This window comes from Cnephaeus nilssonii, assembly GCF_951640355.1.
Source record: "Cnephaeus nilssonii genome assembly, chromosome: 5".
NCBI lineage: Eukaryota > Metazoa > Chordata > Mammalia > Chiroptera > Vespertilionidae > Cnephaeus > Cnephaeus nilssonii.
This window is the reverse complement of record NC_137076.1, coordinates 65,452,152-65,470,051: the sequence shown is the minus strand read 5'-3', so window position 1 is coordinate 65,470,051 and position 17,900 is coordinate 65,452,152.

Genomic DNA, 17,900 nt, shown 5'->3' with positions numbered 1-17,900 from the left:
TTAGCTTCTGGAAACTGCCCTCATTCCTCTCCATCTTCCAAACCAGCAACTGAGAACCCCGCTTGGTTGAATCCCTCTCATGCTTCTAATCTCTCTTATTTTGACTCATAATTTATTTAAGTACATAAATTTTGTTCTATGAGTTTGCTTCCAAGAGAATCGGGTATATTGTAAATATTGTATTATTTGCAGTTGAAAGAAGAGTTTTATAGTCATTCAGTTCTGTGTTTACATGTTGTCAATGTGATAATGGGAGAGCCTCTGTGACTCAAGTTTCATCAGTCTTAAAAATGGAAAAATGCTTCCATTAAATATAAAATTATACCTGTTTTACTATTAAAAATATGTTAAACTATGGCACTCCATATAATTTAAGATGCATCTCTAATTCTGAGATATTAAAATTAAAAAAAATCACACTATGAATCAATGAAATAATGTTTATAGCCTATGATTGGCCTAGGGAATATTTTACATATGCCTATAAACTGCTTGATATTGAATTTGGGCATGATATTTAGCTTAGCCAAATTGTAGCTGTTGCTGCTTTGGTTATGGGTGTGGTTGCTACTTCTTTGGCCTAATAGCAATCATTTCCTCAAGAAGAGAGGCAGAAAAAATGCCACTTTGTCTTCTTTTTTATTCTTTAGCTACTATTTTGATTGTTAAGAAGATTTGAAATACAAGGGAGCCAGGCTTCAGCCATGAAAGAGCTGTGACTAGCAGTGAGAGAAAAGGCAGGGATCTTAGAATATTGCTTTTTAACTTTTGCTTTGGCTCCTCAGACATGGCCCTTCCTTCTTCTCACCAGGAAGGCAGGTGCCTTCTTTCTGCAGAGCTGTGGATAGATGTACCTTCCCTCGCTCTGCAGTTGCCTAGCGCTCTGGGTGAATGTTATTGGGTCAGGTTCATGGCTTCAGAGGATTCATCCCCTTCATCTGGTATAAATGGGCATAGAAGCTTTATTATCTAGTAACCACAGGGCAGGCCATGAATTAGAAGCATGATTATGTAATCTTTTGCAAGCTTTTAGGTGATCTGGCATTAGTATGTGCCTCATTAAAAAGAAAAATGAAAAGAAAAAAGTAATGCTATAGAACTGTAGGTCTATGATCCTAAAATCATTTGATGAAGACTTATAAATATTAGATATATAGCTAGACAAATGACTAATTCCTCATTAAATGTGTATCAGTGTATGTTTGTACTAACACATATTGAATGGTATATTAAAATAAAAATGAATTAACTTAATTTATTTTTCTGTGACTTTACAATTGAAAAATGGAGATGTTTAATTTATACTCCATTCCTGTGATTCTCATCACATCAAACAGGGACATTATAGAGGTGGAATACAATAGTATATCGCACAGAAAAAGAAATGATTTATTTTAGCTTTTCTTTGTATAATGTTAGTAAAATTCTTACAGTGAATAGTTTTCCTTTATGCACAAATAGATACAGTCTTGAATCTCACAATATAGGTCCAGAATGTGAATTCAGATGTGTGTTGTTTTTACCCCCATGTTATACTCTTATTTTTATCAAAATAATCCAATTTTTTTTTTTTTTAAAAGAGGGTTCAAACAGGTGGCAGATGGGAATGTTAGCCATTAGAGGATTTCAGGTACAAATCTATGTCTCACCTTATTCAATAGGAAATGATGAAACCAGAATATGATGGTTATTTCCCATATTATTGAGCACAATCCCTGATTCCAGAACTCAGAGAATAGAGAAAACCTAATTTCCTGGATCTGTGTCTCTGTGCCAGGCCACTCTGACACTCATATCAACTGTGATGCTTTTAAAGATGTTCTTTACCATCCCTCCATGCCACCCCCACTTCTTCTAAAATACTGCATGTCCTTATTTTTTTATCAGAAAGTTTAATGCTGAAAGTGGTAATCATTTTTCACAAATACTTTCTGATAAAAAATAAGGACATGCTTTTTCTTTCCCGCCACTGGTTTTCAACTGAATTCAGAACTACAGAGTAAACTGCACATAACTTTGCATTGAATCAAAGGACACATTTCTTCCTGTTAATTCTGCTTTGTTTCCTTTGCCAGGAAGAAAGGTAGATCACTAAACTTGCTTTTGACAAGCCTTTGAAAACAACTGCATTACCACTCAGGTTGTATCAAAACAAAGAGAGCATTTTGCATACAATGTGCTCTTTGAAAAATGGATTTGATCACAGAAAGTGAATCTGATGGGGAAACTTCTCCGCGATTGCCTCCAGGTCATCAATTACTATTAGAGATGGTAACTGTGTGGCAAGCAAGGTCCTTCGGCTCTGGTGGAAACTGCTGTTTACACAGAGACCCTGGTTGATAGGTTGTTTCTTCTTTAGATTATGACTTCTCTTCTTAATATTAAAATTCTGTAAGCAAAAATATATCATTCAAAATAGCAATGTGATTTAAAATAATTTAAAAATAACATGTGCAACACTGACATTTACATAACATCTCACCTCTAGAAGATTTTCATAAGTTGAATGTTATATATTTTTGTCAGTGAGAGAATAATACAGTGCACTTTATTTTTATAGAGTTCAACATGTATTTGCCTATGTTTAGATGGTGTAAAATGGATAACTCTTGTTGAGAAACCATTGCATTTTTTTCGATTGATTTGAGCTATCAAGCAAAATAAGTGAATTATTTTAAAATGTTCTATTGTTTCCATAAAACCTGCTTTTAGATATGATAAAAGGTAAGTTATTGACTGGCTTGTTTAAGAAAAGTGTGTTTTATATCTGAGAGCTTTGGGAATCTTTGTAATTGCTTTCCTTGAAAAAAAACAAATATGTGTAAAACAGTTAATCTGTGGTGTTAAGTTCTTATTTAATGGAACAAAGAAATGTTGCTTATTTAAAAAATGTCTATGCATTCAGACAATGTTTAGCATACATGTATATATGTATATACATATATATTTATAATATTTTAATAACTATTCCTATTAGTAAAATATACCCATATCAGTTGTTCATGTAATAATCCCCTAAGCCTATTCCTCTAGCTGGAATTTTAAAAATGAACAGCAATATATTCCCTAATCATAAATCTTTAAGTCATAAATCTTAAAACTTAAACAGAAATTAGAACTCTGAATGACACATTATAAATATATATATCTATAAATATGTAATAAATTAACCATTACCATTAGACAAAAACTGTTAAATCATCTAACCCATATTGCTTAAAAAAGTATAGTCACTGAAAAAGAGCAAATTGCCCTGACCTAGGTTTGAACTTGCAAAACCAGCAGCCCTCAGAAGGTTTCTAGCCTACGCACAACTCATTCAAGTCATATGTATTTTCTGGTTAACTAGGCTTAATGCCACCCTTTATCTACCAGTCCAAAAACATGTTTGCATATAAAGTGAGAGTAGTGCCCATTTAGGGACAGTCACACTTTTATATAAAAAATATAAAAAAACACAAAAATCATTGTCATTAGGAAATTTAGAGTTTGTTATTAGAAATAAATGACTGGCATGTAACATTACATCATATTGCAAACTCCATAAAAGCAGGATTTTTTTTTTTTTTGTAAGTTTTGTTGACAGCTTCTTCTCTGCACCTAGAACAGTGCCTGGCATGGAGTGTTGCTCCATAAACACCAGGTGCCATTATGGAGGAACTGGTTTACAGCACTGCATTGCAACGAGTTTGAGTACCATGGCTCCAAAGTAGGTCAGAGACTATGTTATGACCATTTATTCTATGGACATGGGAAGAAGACTTCCTGGAAAAACAATCATGTGGACATCAGTGACTACCTCTTCCTTTGCCTGATTATCTTTGAAAAGATCAGATTATTTCTTGATGAGACACTACGGTCAGGAAGTGAATATGTTTGTTTCTACAGAGTTAGGGCTTTTTGAACATTTTACTGGGACCTGGGTCAAAGCACAAGCCTTGGATGTTACTGAGTAGATAGTGAGAGACCATCTGGAGAAATGTATTTATCTAGAGGTATTTCTTCACATTTCACTCAAGGATGAGACCAAGATCCAGAAATGGATCTTGGGATGTTTTTCTAAGGATTGTAAACTCTGAGAAAGCCCTTTTATCTTCCCCTGGGAGATATGTCATTTACATCCCAAAGGGTAATATACCAGGACTCTTCTCCCTTCTCTTCTGGAGGAGAATGTGTTCATATTAGAAAGTAAAGAATGTTGCCCCTCTCTTGGGTGTGGAGATAAAACGACAGGTGTAGCCTTATACAACCTCAGATTCAGTGTTTCAGAGTTCCTCTCCTGTGGTTTGGCAGGACTGCACAAGGCTGTCCATCTGGCTCTCATTATACCATCCCAGAACTGGGATATTTAGGGCAAGGAGAAATGATGCAGTTCTTGCTCTATGTAAAAATTCATCTTTTCCTACCTCAGAACTGTGTTTACTTTCAGGATAATATGAAGAAATATGGATAGAAAACGTATCAGCTATTGCATTAGCACTGACGATATAGCTGTGCTTGGTATGCACATGCAAACATCTTCGGGGCATTTTAATAGATATCCTTACAATGGAATTGGCTGATAGAAAGTTAGGTAGAAGGAGCCTGGCCTTCACACTTCATGCTAACCCTCCTGTCAAGCTCCTGCTCTCCACACAACCCTATTTCACATGACACCCCCTACCTGGCAGGAGCAAAGGCCGTAGGTAGAGGGCAAGGGAAAGCCCTACATTTGAACTCCCTCCCTCCCCAGTCTGGATGTATTTTGGATATCAGTAGGATGCTCCAAGGTTTGCAATTTGCATAGGTGTTCCCTCATACAGAAGTGTGGACTGGGTAGAAATGGTGGCACATTTGGTAATTCATACATGCCACAAATGAGTTATATTGTGTTTTTATTTTCTACATATTGTGATGTTTTGACAATTTAAAAATGCCTTTCTGACTGTGGAGAAACTCGCCCCTCTCCCACCGGTTTAGCTCATTCTTTCAGATGGCAAGGGGCCCAGCCAGGAGATGTCTAATATGTAAGCTAACCAATCCAGAGCATACCTGCTCCATCTATCCATACACACCAGGAAGCAATTTCCTCTGCTTTAATCACCCCGGGGTCATGTATCAGGCAACTAGGAATCATTCCTATAGCCCAAAGCACACTGAAATTGTTCAAACTAGACAATCCTAAGACTTTTGCCCCTGCCCTACCTTGTTTTTCTCAAGGACAGGCTGATAAAACCTACCAGACTAAGCCCTCTCTTAGCTCCTGCTTTACTTCCTGACCAAAACCTGGTGTTCTTCCTGTGGCCCCACGTAGCTATGCCTCTTGGCCTAGGGGAACTATGAGTAATGTTAAACTTTTATTTTATGCCTTTGACCTTTACATGTCATGACTCAGTCACCTTTATAAATTCAGATCCAGGCATGTGCAGAAATTCCTCTATGCTATAGCTGTTAGAACTGAAACTACTGTGCCTGTTTTCCAGGACATGGGATATTCATCAAGTTATGATTGTCTTTTTCACTCCCATCTGTGGTTTTATTATGATGTGTCTAAATTGTAATCTATCTTCATCTTCCTCCCTTCCTTCCTCCCTCCCTCCTTTCCTTCCTCCCTCCCTCCCTCCCTTCCTTCCTTCCTTCCTTCCTTCCTTCCTTCCTTCCTCCCTCCCTCCCTCCCTCCCTCCCTCCCTCCCTCCCTTCCTTCCTTCCTTCCTCCCTCCCTCCCTCCCTCCCTCCCTCCCTCCCTCCCTCCCTCCCTCCCTTCCTTCCTTCCTTCCTTCCTTCCTTCCTTCCTTCCTTCCTTCCTTCCTTCCTTCCTTTTTTCATTCCCTCCTTCCTTCTTTCCTCTCTAAATATTGCTTTGAGTTTACTGGACCATTGGAGTCTGAGGATTGATTCCCCTCAAATTATGGAAATTCTCTGCTTCCTTCCCTCTCTTTTCTCCTGCTGGCACTCAGAATAAATATAGGGTATGCATTTTCTATCTTATATCTCTTTCAACTTCACCTTCATATGACCTATCTCTTCCTCGGGCTTTTCCTGCTTTAGCCAGGCTGTGTCTAAAAAGTTACTTATGGAAAGGCTAAGAAATACAAAAAAAAATTAGTGAGGTCATGGTGAAAACATCAGCATCAGAATTTAATTCTCTTTCTTTGACATTCCTTTATTTTCCCAATGAAAGAATATGATTCAGTTAGCCTTGGATGTACTTCATGTGACATCTAAAACAAACAGAAATCTCAAGATTAATTAAAATCCTTGAAAGACAAGAATTTTTAATCAATTTTGTCCATCTATGAGGTCTTTTTTAAAAAAAATTCTTTATTGATTAAGGTATTACATATGTGTCTAATCCCCCCCTACCACCACCCCCCCCCCCACCATCTATGAGGTCTTTAAAATGCCCTGGTAGTGTTGCCAAAGTAATCATATGTGGCCAACATTGGCACTCAGTATACAAATTTGGGGGTGGGGTAGTTGGAGGATTGATTGGGCTCTGATCCAATCCCTGCTTTTCATTCTAGGAGCCTGCTGACATAAGATTAGATCCAATAGCTAATAGATATAATTTGATATCTATATTCTGATCATATTTCTATTGTGATTCTTCTAAAATTATCCTCACTAACAGAAGTCAGGCAATGCAAGCTTATTCATTAACTGTTTGCCATAAACTCTGCTGCACTGACTCAATTCTGGAGCAAATGCTGCTCCAAGATGCTCTGCCACCCTCTCAGATTGTCACCTGCGAAAACCTCTCCTCTAGAGAGTCAGTTTCTCATTTCCTTGTTGAAGGTGGTTATCTGGTTAATATATGCACCTATATTTGTCAGAGTAACTAACACAAACAGGCACAATAAACAAACCCTGAAATCTCAGTGGCTTAGCAGATTTGCATATTCATAAAGTCTGATGAAAGTGCATTGTCTGGAAAATCTGACTTTTAAATGCCCCATGGAACTATAAGAAAGGGCTGAGTTTGCCTATCAGCTCCTAATTTCTTTTGCTCAGAAATAACCAGACCCAACTTGTATCTTAGTCAGAACCAATCACTGGGGTCCCACCTACTGTAAGAGAGGCTGGGACAGTAAGGCATACCATGCGTATTTGCTGAGCATTAAACATCTCTGCCACAAATCCCATCAACTCTCCACCATGCCACACAGTTTTTGCTCTGTTCTGTTTTGTTTTTAGCACCTCGAGCTTGTCTATGACAACAATAAAGAAAAATCCTATAGATTAAAATCACCGGGTAATTCCCAATGCCAGACAGTATGAACCGTATTTTAAGGGTTGGACTTTTTCAGACTTGGGGGACTTGTAGCTTTATAATATTGTATGACCCCCTTTTCCAAGTAGTCTCTAGTTTCAGAAAAGAAACTTCTACCCCATAGTTTTAAATCTTTCCTTGTCATGTATTGTACAATAGCAATCTAGTACTTGGATGATTCAGTTTGAATTTTTAGAACAGAGCAAATGATCAGAAATTCAAGGATACCATCACCAAACTTTTCCCACTTCTAAATAAGAGTATAAATTGCAAGACTGATGGTCCAAAGATAGTTGGAGAACAACTCATTCCAGGATATAATTTCCTGAAATAGTTCTTTAAAAGAGTTCTTCAATTTAATGAACGCAAATAACATAAAGCCTAAATTCCTATCAGATTCCTGTATTCTATACTTGCCTCAGCTATTACAAGTTTGAGCTAATCAATAGTCATTATGTCCCTTTGACTTTAAGATGGTATTATTTAAATTCTGATGAATAATGTTTCTAAATTCCCAGTGATTAAAAAAATCTAACCAGGTGAATTTACCACTTGTGGTTGGCTATTCTCCCTGCAATTGCTGCCATGTTCAAGTGTTTGCTCATCCCGGGAGTGGCCATTTCACACATCCACAGGTTTACTAATGGGGGAAGGACAATAAGGTTGCCTATTATTTGCATCAGTGGCAGCTGATGGTGTGGGCTGTAGAAAGGGGGGAAAATAGAGTCCTTGCTAAAATAAGTAGATTTTTACCTCATTAAAAATAAGGTGATCTTTTCATTAAACAAAACCTGAAAATTTTCCTGCCTCTACATTTTAAAGTTAAGAGAGCAGCAAATATACAAATGATATACAGTATGAGTTTGGTTTCCATTTTTTCCTACATCAAAGAGTATTAATGGATATAGATATGTTATATTTTAATTATCCAGCATAGTTTGGGATTCATTAACTTATTCATTCATTTATTTAACCTTTTGCACTCGGATGTCGAGTGTGACTCGACACGGTTAGCATTAGAATAAAGGAATCAAGAAAAAAGCAAGCGAGTGCAAAGGGTTAAAGAGATCTTTACAAACTAGATATCATTGACATAAACAGATTATTAAGAGTTTTAAACATGATATGATTCCTTTAAAAAAAATGTTTTGACTAGAGGCCCGGTGCACAGATTTGTGCACTGGTGGGGTCTCTCAGTGTGGCCAGCGGAGATCGGGCCGAAACCGGCAGTCCAATGCTGCCTGCTACTCCTGCGTGCCACTCCTGCTCATCCGGCCCCACTGTGCCTGCTGCCGCCACTGCTCAGTAGGCTTGCTGCCGCTCCGCTGTAGTCTCCACACACCTGTCCTAGGGCAAGGGTGATACCGGCACGCCCATGACTGAGAAGCGGTCGTGGGCTTGTGCCAACTTGGTCCCAATGCCAGTCCTGATCTTGGTCCTGGTCCTGGTCTGGATGAGGGAGGGATACACAGGGGAAGTGTCCACAGGAGAAGCTCGCACCACCACAGCTGCACTCACCAGCCATGAGCCCGGCATCTGGTACTCATCAGTCAGTTGAGTGGTGCTCCCACTGTGGGAGTGCACTGACCACCAGGAAGCAGCTCCTGCACTGAATGTCTGCCCCCTGGTGGTTAGTGTGCATTCTAGCGACCAGTCAACCAGTCGCTTAGGCTTTTATATATATATATAGTTTGATTTGAGAAAGAGAGGAAGGGAGAGGGAGAGAAAGACAGAAATATTGATGAGAGAGAAACATCAATTGGCTGCCTCCTACAAGCCCCCCACTGGGGATCAAGCCTGCAACTCAGGCATGTGCCATGATCAGGAATTATCTGGCAACTTCTTCCTGCATGGGATGATGCTCAGCCAACTGAGCCATACCAGCCAAGGCTTATTCCTGTTTTTAGTGTAACAAAGTAGTATCAATATGGCACCCAAAGATGCCATGTTAGGATGACTAAGAAATATTTGCCAACAACTATGTCATAATATTGGTTTATAAACTCCCTGTATTTTGATAACAAAATAAATTTAGTCTTCTACAGGTACATTGGCTAAAATGTAATGCTATGTAATAGAAACTATTGATGCACAAGTACTTGAAGAAGAAGCATTTAGCATTCCTTAATCTTATAATTTTAGGAAATCACTGGATCACTGAAGGAAGTTCATTGGAAATGAAATAATAAAATAATATGCTATTAATTTATGGACTCTGACCAGGACAATTGATTTGTAGCTTGGAGAAGTACATATGTTGCTTCCATCTCAGACAGGTGGAGGTGGTGGGGGAGGGGTCATAGGTGAGACTGGTTTGATTTCGCTCCCACCTGAATCCTGTGGAAAATAAGAGGAAGAACTCTATGCCCATGTATTAAAGAAAACATGGATTAATACAAATTATTGCATACATAAAAATACAACATCTTTAAGCTGTAGAGAGGCAATATTGGCATTTCCAGGTGGTCTTCCCCAGCTCATTCTCTTCTTCTCCATCACTGCCTTCTCCACTCCTGACATTAGTGACTGACTCCCACTCAGAGGTCATCATGCCCTTCTGCTCCCTAAAGTGTTAAAGATTTTTGAGGTAAGGGCTTTCCAGTCCTAGAATATTTGCATGTTTATAAGGAATGGCTGAAGACTGAAAAACTACTAGGACTCTAGGAAAACGATTCTATTCTTGCAATTTAATTCTCAGTAAAACAAAATTCACAATGTGGTGAGGTGCATCATTTAACCTTGTGTAATGCCAATCCTGTTTGAGTAAAAGGAAAATGAGGGACTTGATAATACTTCAAGTATTATCTCAGTCTGTGTAAATGGCCTGGAATTAAGTATCAGAACATTTTTCTTCCCCAAACCATTTTATTAAGATTTTATTCCAGCCAGGTTTTCTGTACTAAATGATATATTTGTAAACACGGGCACTAACACTCATGTATCCACACAGAGTAAATCCTGTGCTCATTTCTCTCCGATGTCTGAGTGCATAGACTGCTTGGTGCCCTGTCAGTAATCTGTCCAATCACCACCATAAGGAAACTGGCCATGGGCACCTTGGTGCACACTTGTCTTTCAAATACAAATTACTAATTGTCTGGAAGGAGCAATAAATGCTATTATCTTCCCTGAAAAATATTTCAAGCACTAAATAATTCAAATAGAAGTGCTTTGCTTATGCTTGGTCTAGTTTTTAAAAATGACATGCTTTTATAAGTTCCATTGAGGTTTAGGGTGATGGAACAGATGACAAGTCATAAAGAGGAGCTAAAACCATCATAGAAGGAGAAAAAAAATCTGAGTATTGTAAACTGACTAGAATGTGGACCTATGAATCAGGAGGTCAGGTTCGATCCCAATCAGGGCACATGCTCAGGTTGCGGACTTGATCCCCATTGGGGGTGTGCAGGAGGCATCCAATCAATGATTCTCTCTCCTCATTGATGCTCCTATCTCTCTCTTCCTCTTTGAAATCAGTAAATATATATATATATATATATATATATATATATATATATATATATATATATATATATATATATAAAGACAGGGGAGACAGTATGGTGATAGCCAGAGGGAAAGAGGTTGGGGGGAGATGGAACAGTGCAAAGAGGGGCTAATGGGGATGGAGAGTCTTTCCTTTAGGTGATGACATGATGCAGTGTGCAGATGATGTTTTGTTGAGCTGTACACTAGTAACCTGCATGGTTTTATTAACCAATATCCCCCTGATAAATTCAATTAAAATTTTAAAAATGTACTTTTAAGAAGAATGAAGGTGAATAGCAACTATATATGTTTTGTGAAGACTGCATATAAGCTGAAGAGGATGATACTGAAGTAGAGAATAGAGTGATTGTATTTGTGTAGGATATAATTTAATTTTATCACTTAAACAATTAAAAAGGACACTGAATGTGCTTTAATGAGGGTGATCTGAGGATTTTGTGAAGATAATATCCATATAAGATCTAGATCTGATAACAGTTTTGTTGGAAAAAAATATTTGTTGATATTTATTTGCATGCTCTAAATCCAAGATTGCTGAAGATTATGACCAGTTACAGGTATGTTGTAAGACACATAAATAAAGGAATGCTTTGGATGTGAAGAAAGGTGAAATATCTTAGTGACTAATCAAGACTCACCAGAAAACCTTGGCAGAGCAGCTCTGGTGGGACTGGCCTTATCCAAGGACAAGGTACAAGGCAGATTCAGAAAAACCACAAGGTACTTTAGCGCCCTTCCAGTAACTAGGACCAGACTTTTCTCATGGAAAGATATAAAAGTAATTGTTGAGTGATTTCATTTTTCTAATTAAGACATTAACTCATCACAAAATATCTGTATATAATTCTTAAAACTGATACAGAGCCACGAGTAAAAAATGAAAAGAGAGGGTTCTGGTCATTTCCAAAACTTGACTCATTTTATATACTTAACTAAAGTTACAGAAACTTATTTTTCTCACCACATTGTATGATTTGTGGTCACCAATTAAATCAGATATTTTTTAAATATAGTGTGATATTTCTAAGAAGTTCAAACAGTGAAAATAAGTTATTTCAATTAATGTTCATATGAAAAGCTTTTTACTTTTGCAATATTTTGATTATGTAAGTGAGCTTACAGTTTGATTTTTATTACTTTAAAATTCTAAGGAAAATGACTATGAACATGAAATTACCATCATTTTTTGTCCTGGACATTGATAAATCAAACTTTATCATTTCAACCTTTAGAATTCTTTCCTTATGAAAGGAAGCCAATGCCATTTTCATCTATATTCCTTCTAGGTATTTCTTCATGAATCTTATAGCCAATAACATTTGCCAGTTTTACTAGAGAAACAGTATTGTGTTATAGGATGTCTATTACTTTACTTAAGTGAACTGCAATAAAGGAGAATTTTTCACAGGACATATGATTTAAAATCCTGGGTTCAATCATATTACTGACCTGATGACAGTGTCCTGAACCAATCCATTATTGAATTAAGGTTCTGTGCTGGCCAGATTCTCTATCAGTGTCTGCAGTACCTTCCGGTTCTTGAAAATCAGCCAGGTTAGGAAAGAGAAGTTTATATTAGTTTAGCTATGACACTTATCTGACTGGACTTTAATTGTTTGATTGTTTCCCAGAGTTGCTTATAAAACTTGTCCAGTGGGCAAGCAGTAATTTCATCTTGTTCTCCATTAGATCTGTTCTACTTGCTATTGATATCGACACATAGTAGGTACCTAATAAATCTTTGTGAAATAGTTGGAGTATTTTTCCCAATATAGTAAAAGAAAAAGGACAAAGGTCATCTTTCTATGAAAACATCCAGAGGAATTTTTAACCACTTGCGTGCCAGATGGGTCAGCAGCAACAGAGAATCACAGAAACGCTAAGTGAACAGACCACCGAAGTATTTCATGTAGGAAGGTCACTCTGATGGCATCCATGGGTGGGGGGAGAAGGAAGACGGGGGGTGGGATTGGGAAGATCAATTTTCAGAGTTAAATTATAAATTTAGAAAGGATTAAGGTGTATACAGGCAGCTTCAACTTTATTGATAATGTTTAATTCTTAGTTTGGATGCTGGGTTCATAGTTGCTTAATTTCTTATTTTGCATAATTTACATATATGCAGCTTAAATTATTTAAGCTGTGCATCATAGTACAGATAATTATTTTTTAAATATAAAATATTCTACTCTTGCTTCCTTAAAAGGATTAATTATACTAAAAGTACTGTGCCATGTATACCCTATTTTTTTGCTTTAAAATTTTTAAATTGTTCAATTACAGTTGATATTCAATATTATATTAGTTTCAGGTGGTTAGACAGGTTTTCAGGTGGTTATAATGGTTACACATTTATATAACTTACAAGTTGATCCCCCCAATAATCTATACTCATCTGATAGTCAGTAAAATTGTAATGACTATGTATGGTGTCAGATGAGTATACCCTATTTATACCCGATATTTTCCTGATCAGGGAGAAGGACCTTGTCAGAAGGTGGCAGTGTAGCACTTTCTTTTCCAAATGATAGGAAATGGCTTTTCAAATTCTAAAATGTAGCTCTTTCCAGATGCAGGCCTTAGGGCCATGCTCAGTCCTGCAACTTACTTCTCATTGCTGGGGATGCCTCATTAGGAGATTAACTGTTGAAAATGCAATGCTAATGTGCAAGTTTCAATCGGGAAGTTCTGTGCATGTTAAATTAATCTTAAGTACTCTTATCTAGAATTCCTATTTCCTTTCCATGATGCTTGACATTTCCAAATATGGCATACTATTTCCATTTGTAGAAAATAAATTGAATATGGAATAATAATGCCATTTAATATTTTAGATATATGTTAAATGCTGTTTAAGCTTTTGTAATCATTTAATGCAATGCTTTAGTATAAATAAAACTTGCATTCTTTGCCATTTATTATGGGGTAACAATATTTGGCAAACATTAAAGCATAATTGATTATAGAAAATAAATCCACATGCAAAAGAATGAGAAGTCACATTTGGTTTCCTATAGGGTAAGAATGGGAATAGCTGGTGGTAACATTTATCAGAAAAAAAAAATGACTTATTCTTTTATCTTGGATTCAAAATTGCACTCTAATAAAAAACAATCAGGAAAAAAGTAAGATTTTATTATACAGTAATGTGATGTCATAATACAGGAGTGGGCAAAAGTAGGTTTACATTTGTGAGTGACATTCTTCTGAGTTAATAAAGCTTGTAAGAATCATGTCTTTTTTTCATACGAACAACTGTGAACCTACTTTTGCCCACCTCTGCATTTATTAAAATTATTAATTTTGTTTAAATTGTATATGGGCACATAGACATGAGTAGGGATTGCAGTTTCTAATGTTTAGTTGTCATCTTTTCTCTCTCTCTGTTTTTTTGACATAGCAAAACCCACCACACAGTATTTCCTAAGCATGAAAATGAATATGTGACTGACCAACACTTGTAGAGTTCTCTCCAAAGACATCCATGCCCCAAGCCTAAGCAGAGGAGATTCAAGGATCATTTAAGTAGAGCAAATGCACCAGAGCAAGGAAAATATGGAAAAAGACCCTAATTCAAAACATATATTATTTTTTCCAGCAATATCAAGCAAGGTACAACATAAGATTGATTAAATTCAGTTAAGTGTAAAATATATATTCTAAAATTTATAGTGTATAGTCAAGTTATGATTGCTTTAAACCTTAAAAATATTAAATGCTAGGTATTAGTTAGCTTCATTAATTGTTTCTTCCCAGGTTTCTGATATATTATTTGCATTTAGCCTCTGATTATTCATTTATTTCCCTATTATTTACTAAATGAATGTTTTCTGAGACATAACTCTGTGCTCTTATTGTTTTAGACTTTGCCTTATATCTCAACAGAAAATCCTTTACATTGAATGTCATTATATTAATGTACTAGAAGCCCGATGCACGAAGATTCGTGCCAGAATGGGCCTCCCTTTCCCTGGCTGCCAGCACCACCTGTGCTCTGGCCGGAGCCACCTTTCCGCCTTCCCATGCTGCTCAGAGGCCCGGAGCAGCATGGGGTGGTGTGGAACGCTGCGTCGTCACCATGGTCCCTTGGCGTCTGCATATGCAAATTAACCCTCCATCTTTGTTGGGTTGGTTTGCATACTCACTCCTGATTGGCTGGTGGGTGTCACGAAGGTACAGTCAATTAGCATGTTACTCTTTTATTAGGTAGATAAGATCCTTCAATAGTTTTACATGACTCAGCATTACACATTGTTATTTTGTCTCCAGCCAAATTAATCAACCCTTGAACAACTTTAAAAAACTATGCCTCAAGAGGTGCCAAACTATTAAATATTTTTCTATTATAAGGGCTGAGAATTGTTCACTGCAGAGAATAAAGTACCACTTTTGCATATATTACACAAACATTTTATGCTTCATGAAACCACAATAAATTTTCTTGCTGATTATGCCTGTAATCTAAGGATCTCCTGCTGTTTTATAGAGAGTCTTATTAATTTCATTCAAGTAGTAAAATTAGCACCTGTAGAGAACCCTTTCAGATTTCTTAACTTTTATCATGTTAGTTATAACCTATTTCATTTATCAAAGAACAGTTACTTTTCTCTGTCTCTCTATTTAGCCTTGGTGTTTTGGGCATTTAATTTTGATTTTAAAAACAACAACATTGGATTCAGAATAATATAGCAAGAAACCTTAGCCTTCAACTCAATCAGATTTACAATAAATCAGGCTCTGAAGTTAGTTAAGCATTCCAGACTTAAAAAGAAGGAACTTGACCTTTCCTTTGGAAGATGTCAGACTCGGATGTACTGTTACACAATTATGGAATATTTTCCCAATAGTACACTACTGGCTTGAACGAGGTAATGAAATCTCTTGTGTGACCATGTGAAAGAAACTGAGGCACTACAAAATGTTACTGTCTCTTTTAGAAGTATATCATATTTAATGGTATGTTAACCATATACATATTTGAAATGAGCCAAAATACTCTCTGAGGCCTCTTTCTTTGTTACTAAGTGGTGCATTACAACCCAGGAAGATACATAGCAGAGGCTTGAGCCTGAGTCTATGGGAGACAATGAAGGAAGATTCAAGAATAAATGAATTTGGGGCGAGAATGGTTTACAAGGTAGAGAGTAAAACACAATCTTCCTAAATTCCTATTGACAGGCTATATGCTGGATGGTTTACATAAGATTTCTCCTTCATCCTCTGGTTGTTGTCCATGTCCCGAATTACATTTTAAGCTCCCACTGAAAATAGGAGGATTTTAATTTGAAAGTGGTCTGAGACAGGAGAAATGGTATCTCTTTTGCTGCAACTGGAGAAATGGGGTAACAGGTGAATGCACACTATTGTGGTTTTATGGCTTCTATTTACTCTGAGAAGTAGAAGAGAGTTAATTGAAAAGAGAACATTTGAGGAGAATGGAGAAGGCTTGAAATTCTGGTTGAGAAAGGGAGAGTATGATTAGGGTGATGAGGGATTGAATTGTAGTTACTAGGAGCAGTTGATATACTAGTAAATAGTCCTGATACATGATCAGCAGTGGTTCTATTCTTGGGCATAGTGTTCTCTCGCAGGAATAACCAGCCCGATTGCTGACCAAGGGAAGGGGAAGAGTTTTCTTCCGTCAGGGATAAATGGTGCTAAGTTTGTGTAGTTCAAGTTTAATGGGCAACTATAGTTAACAATACTCTGCTGCATATTTGAAAGTTGCTAATGGGTCAAACTTAAAAGTCTCCATCACAAGAGAAAAAAATATCTGTATATCTGTAACTATATATAGTGACAGACATTAACTAGACTTACTGTGTTGATCATTTTGCAATATATACACATTTCAAAGAATTATGTTTTACACATGAAATCAATGTAATATTATATGTCAGTTATACCTTTAAAAGGTTAATGGGGAAAATGATTATAGTGCACTGTAAATAAAGATCAACTTAAAATTTTAAATAAAGGTCAAGTTAATTTTTTCAATCTTTTTGTAATTAATTGCATTGAATCAGTATTGTTTCTCATATTCTTTATTTATGTTTCATTTCAACTATAGGTTGCATTTGGTAGTTGTTTTTTTTTTTTCCAGAATAGTTTTCTAGCTACAATAGCTATATATTGAAATACCCTTAGCTTTATGGCATGAAATAACTACTTTATAATGTACATGAATTGTACAAGTTAAGAATTCAACCAGGGAACTATAAAAAATGCACTAACCACCTGTTAAAACGATAAGGCAGACTTTATTTAAGACTATTATAATAGTAGTAAAGACTATTGCAATAGGGAGAGAGATTAAACTCAACTGAGGGGAACTTGAAGGCCTTCTTGGTCAGCAAGGGGATGAGCTTAATAACTTGATTTGCAGAAATAATGTGGTTATAAGTATTTGGACATAGCATGTACTGCTAACCACTTTGGGAAAAGCAGAAAACTAGGTGGTATACATATGAGTAGTAGCAGCTGTAATATCGGTAGCAGTAGGAGCAGCAGCAATAGTAATAGTAGCAGTAGCAGCAGCAGCAGCAGCAGCAGTAGTAGTAGCAGTAGTATCAGTAGGCAGAGCCTTCCACTTCTCTTTGATATCTAGAACCATATCATATTAGAGATCATATCCTAAAAACTATGTAATAATAAACTACCATATATTAGTCCTTTTCCTGTTGTTCAGGGTTATAGACTACGCATTACACTATAAGAGAATCTAACTCTTGGAAGCTAACACACTTTATAAGAAGCCAAGTGGGGAGGTAACTATGGAGTGCATCCCACAAGTATAGTAACAATTCAAATTTTACATGTTTTGGGAGCTTTTCACATATTTTTTTAAATGTTCTAGATTTTCAAGCAACAACATAGATTTTCAGAAATGTCAGTTAGACTACTCATATAAGTGGAAGTATGGGAGTTTAAATTTAAACTATTTTAAAAATAAAATTTATGGTTAGATTTTGTGTCACGTTATATTTGGACATGAATTTCCCAACCTCCAGTGCAAATATAATGTAAAGGGTGAATTACTGCACAGCAAGAAGAAGCTGGAAGCGTGATCATGCTCCCCAGGGCCTGTGGTGTAGTGGTGGAATCTCATAATTGCTTTTGGTGAAAGTCAGTGGTCTGGCAA